Source organism: Ceratotherium simum, chromosome 4 (genome assembly GCF_057802395.1).
Source record: "Ceratotherium simum simum isolate JZ-2026a chromosome 4, ASM5780239v1, whole genome shotgun sequence".
NCBI lineage: Eukaryota > Metazoa > Chordata > Mammalia > Perissodactyla > Rhinocerotidae > Ceratotherium > Ceratotherium simum.
This window is the reverse complement of record NC_141903.1, coordinates 28970305-28977452: the sequence shown is the minus strand read 5'-3', so window position 1 is coordinate 28977452 and position 7148 is coordinate 28970305.

Below are 7148 nucleotides of genomic sequence, written 5' to 3'. Positions count from 1 at the left end.
AGAGGACCTAACCAAACTAGGGGATGTAACTGCTGTTTAGATGAAGAGCCAAGGAGTGGATTAGGTTATGCTAGAAAAAATATCTACCTTATACTCCTACAGATGTGGGATTTGTGCTCTTTCATGCTTCAAGACTACTCTCCTTGCTGGAGAGAAATGACCACAGAATATATAATTAGGGAAAGACAATTGTAAGAGGGTGGATCTTTGAGTCACACTGACCAGAACCGGAAGCACGGCTCTGACATAAGCTATGTGTTTTTGAACAAGTCCTTTGACTTCTTTGTATTATGATTTACTCATTTGTAAAATGGGGATAGTAGTATCTACCTCCTAAACGTATTATGCAGATTAAGAATATGATGCATGCAAACACTGATATAGTCTCTGATAAGCAACTAGAGCTCAAAAATCAGTAGCTTTTATTATTATTCTGTCATCAGTTTCAGCATTATAACTGTTTTCACTGAACAGGATATTTTTGTTCTTTTTCTCAGTATTTACGTATTTTTTAAATGTCTATCTTCTGTTCATTTAACATTTTTGAAAATTCTCAAGTGTTTTTTTTCTCTCTCAGTTTTATCTGTATACTAGATTCCCTGCTCATAAGGGAAATTAAGCCCTTTTCTCCTCTTTGGTTTCTACTCCCTGAAGTAATTTAGCTACTTCTAATGTAAACACGTAGAGCACTATGTATAGCTTAATAACTGACTCATTGAGCAGCTTTGAAAGCACTGCTTTGTGATATGGCCCACCCCTCAAGGCTCTCTCCTATTAGAACTATCTCGCCCCGATTCCTGTTAGCTGTCCACACAAAAAGTGCGTTTCCACCACTTTGCCCTATCCTGCCTGGAGTGCCCCTCTTGCCATCTTCTGCCACTCTGCCTACCCTTCTTCCTTCACACAGACCTGTTTTCTACTGTAGACTACCATTTACTTCAAGGCTTATTTCAGGTGCTGTAATTGAGCACATGACCAAAATACCATCTCTTGTCTAGTTCTGAGCTATTCTTTGGCTATGAAAAGGAAACATATAAAAAATAAACCACAGGGGCCGCCCCGTGGCGCAAGCAGTTAAGTGCGCGCGCTCCACTTCAGCCGCCTGCGTTCACATGTTCGGATCCCGAGTGCGCACCCACACACTGCTTGTCAAGCCATGTTGTGGTGGCGTCTCATATAAACTGGAGGAAGATGGGCATGGGTGTTAGCTCAGGGCCAATCTTCCTCAGCAAAAAAAGAGGAGGATTGGCATCAGATGTTAGCTCAGGGTTGATCTTCCTCACAAAAAAAAAAAAACACAGCAGAAATCTTATATTTCTCAGAAAGAAGAGGCAAGTCACACATAAAAAATCAACAGTCAAAATATGGGAGTTTGGGTCAGAGATGTACACACTTGTCAAACCTTAGTGAATATACACTTAATATTTATGCATATCATAGTTTGCAAATTTACATTAAAAGAAAAGAATGTAAACATATAATGTAGTCTTAACCATGATACGTGCATTGTAAAGTTTTTAGAGGAAAGGGTACTGATGCCTGCAATTTACTTTGAATTACATCAAAGATGGATTAATGGATACACAGATGGATAGATATATAACAAAACAAGTGTAGTGAAATATTAATGGTACAATTTAGACGGTGGGTTTACAAGGGTTCACTGTAAAACTATTTTTAACATTGCTTTATGTTTAAAAAAATTCATTAAAAGTGTTTTTTAAAATGATTTAAAAAAACACAGAGACTCTGCCAACAGGAGAATATATTCAAAATTCTGTTTGTGTTCCTCATTATTGTGATATCCAGGACAGAACACACTGTTTCAAGTATGGTTTGTACTCTTCTCTTCAAAGCAAAAAAAATTAATTTATTTGATCTGGACACCCAAATCTATCATTATACCTTCAATGACAATGGGAATGTTTTCAAACGTGGCTTATACCAGGCTTATAAACACTAACTATCCTCAGGCATTATTCTTTCCAAGCCAACCGTTGCCAAGTCACGTCTTTCTCAGCTGTTCTCCCCTTACTGGTTTTTTGAAGCTAAATTCATTGCAAAAACCATGTGATGTGTCAGTGATTAGGCTTAAGTGAAGTGGGTTTGTCTGGGGATTTGTCCATGCCAATGTAAATGTTTCTTGAAGTGGAATACACAAACATATGCACTACATAGACATACACACACTCTAAAATGAAAAGGTAACAACAGGAAAAAAGGTCAGAGAAAATAGTAACTAAGATAAAGACTGAAATAATTTGCCACTAAGATGATAAACCAATCTATTTACTGAGTATTTCCCACGTTTACTGTGATAAGCACACAAACATTATCACACTTAAATTTAGCAATAGCTATGAAGTTGTAACCCCATTTTATAAAAGAGGAGCCTGAGGTAGAGAGATATAAATGATTTGTCCATGATCGTATAGCCAGTGAGTTGCAGAGTCTGGATTTAATCAAGATGGTCATATCGATCCCATATTCCCAAACTACCTATCACGTAATCATAGTAATTTAAATGACTTGGATGTAAGTGTTGAATTGGAGGGATTAGTCCTATATACTTAGAGACATCAGAAATAGAAGTATTCATAATTCAACAAAGGCTTAAGCAAATATGTAAAGAGATGACATATATCTACCATAATTCCTATACGTGAACAATTATGTTAATTTTGTGATGGAGCTATAGCTTTAGCCTGAGAAGGCCTGGTTCAAAAAGGCTAGTAACTCTGAACTAGGTATTTAGCAAAATGTTCTCTGTCTTTCTCTGACTTTCTTTTTTTCTTCCCCAGAGCTGGTATCTTTAACTTTACAGAATTTTGGTTCATTTCAGTCCTGCAGTTTGACTTAAGGGAAAATAAGCAGAACAGATTTCTTCTCCTTTAGTTAGACCTAACCTAGTAAGAAAAGAGTATCCTTGGGTGACCCAGTTTAGCTCTGTACAGTTAACCTTCAGATTTGATAAGATGTGTATGCCAAAAGAATGTACATAATAAAGCACAATTCCATACGTTTTGGTATATTGTGTTTCAACTTTCATTTGTTTCAAGTTATTTTTTCCCTCTTGATTTCTTCTTTGACCTATTGGTTTTTTTGGGAACGTATTGTTTAATTTCCATGTATTTGTGAGTTTTTCAGTTTTCCTCCTGTTATTGATTTCCAGTTCCATACCATTGTGATCAGAAAAGACACTTGGTATTATTTCAATTTTCTTAAATTTGTTAAGACTTGTTTTGTGGCTTAACATCTGATCTATCCTGGAGAAGGTTCTGTGTGTACTTGAGAAGAACGTGTATTCTGCTGTTGTTGGATGGAATGTTCTGTTCCATCTGGTCCATCTGTTAGGTCCATCTGGTCGAAAACGTAGTTCAAATCTGATGTTTCCTTACTGATTTTCTGTCTGGATGATCCATCCGTTGTTGAGAGTGTGATATTGAAGTCTCCTATTATTATTGTATTTCAGTCTATTTCTCCCTACAGTTATGTTAATATTTGCTTTATATGTTTAGATGCTTCAATGTTAGGTTTTATATATTTACAATTGTTATATTCTCTTGGTGAATTGACACTTTTTCATTATTTAATGATCTTCTTTGTCTCTTGTTAAAACCTTGATGAAAGAAATAGAAGACACAAATAAATGGAAAGATATCTGTGTTTCTGTGTTCATGGATTGGAAGAATTAATATTGTTAAAATGTCCATACTATCTGAACTGTTCTACAGATTTAATGCTATTCCTATCAAAATTCCAATGACATTTTTCACAGAAATAGAAAAAACAATTCTAAAATTCATATGGATCCACAAAAGACCCTGAATAGCTATAGCAATCTTGAGCAAGAAGAACAAAGCTGGATGGGTCACACTTTCTGATTTCAAATTATATTATAAAGCTATAGTAATCAAAGCAGTATGGTGCTGGCATAAAAATAGACACACAGACCAATGGAACAGAACAGAGAGCCCAGAAATAAACTCACACTTATATGGTCAACTAATCTTTGACAAAGGAGCCAAGAATACACAAGGGGAAAGGATAATCTCTGCAATAAATGTTGTTGGGAAAACAGGATATCCACATGCAAAAGAATGAAATTGGACCCTTATCTTACACCATACACAAAAATCAACTTGCAATGGATTAAAGACTTAAACATAAGACCTGAAGTTGTAAAACTCCTATAAGAAAACATAAGGAAAATGCTCCTTGGCAATGATTTTTCAGATATGACACCAAAAGCACAAGCAACAAAAGCAAAACTAATCAAGTGGGATTGCATCATGCTAAAAATCTTCCACACAGCGAAAGAAATGATCAACAAAATGAAAAGGCAAACTATGGAATGGGAGAAAATATTTGCAAACCATGTATCTGGTTTGGAGTTAATATACAAAATATATACGGAACTCATACAATTCCCCCCAAAAAATAAATCTGATTAAAGAATGGGTGGAGGAACTGAATAGACATTTTTCCAAAGAAGACATACAAATGGCTGTCGGGTACACGAAAAGATGCTCAACATCACTCACCATCAGGAAAATGCAAATCAAAATCACGAGATATCACCTCATACGTATTAGGATGGCTATTATTAAAAATTCAAAAGGTAACAATTGTTAGCAAGGATGTGGAGAAAAGGGGATCCTTGTACACTGTTGGTGTGATTGTAAATTGGTACAGCCGTTATAGAAAACAGTATAGAAATTCCCAAAAAATTAAAAATAGAATTACCATATGGTCCAGCAGTCCCGCTTCTGGGTTTATATCCAAAGGAAATAAACTCCGGATCTCAGGGATATCCGCAGTATTATTCACAACAGCCAAGATATGGAAACAATCTAAGTGTCCATCAGCAAATGAATAGATGAAGAAATTTTGGTATATATTGTTAAAAGATAAACCGAGACCCATTAAAATTTACAAGAGTTTACTTGGGCAAACATCAATTCAAATCAGGCAGTGCCACGTGGAAAGTAGCTAGGAGTGCTCTGCCAATAGAAGCTAGAGGAAAGACTTTTACAAAGAAGATAGGGAAACAAAGCAGTTATTTGATTAGCGATAGCTTAAGCAGTTGCCTTATTTGGGAAAGCCTAGTTGGCTGTTTGTGATTAGGTTTCTAAAGTTTTGTTTTCTCGGATTTCAGTGTATTGAGTCTGGCTTAGTTTTGGGTTTGTGTACCAAGTAGGCTACTAAGGCAGTGGAGCCACCTCAGTCTAATGGCTCCTTGTTTAATTACTTCAACAATATATACTATTGAATATTATTCAGCCAAAAAAGAAAAAAACAAAACGAAGAAAATCCCGCTATTTTTGACAAGGATTAACTTACAAGACATTATGCTAAATGTAATAGCCAAACACAGAAAGACAAATACTGCATGATTTCACTTGTATGTGGAATCTAAAAAAGTCAAACTCATAGAACCAGAAAGAAGAGTGGTGTTTGCCCGGGGTCGGTGGGTGGAGGAAATGAGACAATGTTGGTCAAAGGGTACAAACTTTCAATTGTAAGATGAATAAGTTCTGGAGTTCTATTGTTCAGCACGGTGACTATAGTTAATAATACAGTACTGAAAAAGTATGTAAGAAAAAATTATGTAACATCATCTGCTGAGAAAGGGAAGCAGCAGTCAGAGAAGGGACTGCACAATTCTCAGGTCAGAGCAACAATGCTAGTTACCTGATTTATTTAATTTTTTATGAGAATAATTTGACAATAAATACAGTCCTCAAGTTCTCATTACACAGAAAACTGTCTGCTTACCCAATAAAATCTAACTCATTTTGTGGTAATAATCTTGTTAGATGTGCAACACTTTGAAAATAGTTTTATAGACTTAAGAAGACATTGTTAAATACTTTCTTACTCTGTATTTAAAGAGGCATTGAGCCCTTCCTACAGGAGTCGTAACTAATTATAGGTTAATTTCTGGGACTTACTGAAAACCTTCATACTCTTTTATATAAGTGAAACCGACAGTCTCGTGAACACAGCACTGTGTAGGATTTCATTCCCACCTCTCTAAGGACACCAAGCTTTTTATCGCTCAAATCCTAGAATCTGGGAAGAGACTTGCTTCTACTTGCTAATAAGCTTTTTACATGTCTGGTTTGAAGGAAACTGTTTAGTGCCATGCTGCCTAGATGTGAAATGTGATACTGCAGAAACACTCTAAGAGAGCTCTATTTGACAGAAATGTGTAGGCTAGTAGACTAAGTAAAACAAAAAGATGGCAAAAGGGAATAAGCATTCTTCTTCATGGATTTCCTTCTTTGCCCCTCTAGCCCAAAAGTCTTCTCTTCAATGGAGGCATTGGCAACATTTGTCTTCACCATCAACACTTGCTGTGTTAGAAATCACTCTGTGATTTTGGTTCTGTGCTCTTGGTTCTTCTGTACTATCGATAGTCATCAGTCTATTTTCTCTAGGGATGCTGAGCCCTTGGGAAGAATTGGATTTGATATTAGACAGATGTCTTTGGCTTGGGTTCTATTAGCAATTGTGGGTTAAATCGTAACTTGCTAATCCTCAATGGTGTCACATGTACAATAATGATAAGACAGATTTAATTTTAGGAAAAATGAATAAATATAATGTATGTAAGTTCTCCAAGCATACTGTAAAGTGTTATGTCATGTACCTATAAGGAAATACAGTTTTGAAGGAAATAATAGTTTTGAAGGAATATATCTTCCTGTTTTGGGGAAATAGCACTGAAATGCACTCAGCATCCTATTGAGAATGAACTAGAGCTTCTAACTATTTTTAGTTTTGTCTTTAGTTTCTGGTATGTTTGTCTCCTTTGTTTAAATTAATAGACTTTATTTTTAGGGTGCTTTTAAGTTCATAGCAAAATTAAGTGGAAATACAGAATTCCTAAATATACTCTCCCCTCGTCCCCCACCATCAACATCCCACACCAGTGAGGTACATTTGTTACAGTCAGCGAATCAACATTGACACATCATTATTAAGCAAAGTTCATAGTTTAAAATGGGGTTCACTCTTTGTCTAGGTTTCAACAAATGTATGAATATGTAAGCGCTATTATAGTATCATACAGAATAGTTTCACAGCCCTCAAATCCTCTGCACTCTGTCTATTCATCCCTCTGTCTCCTTGAACCTCTGGCG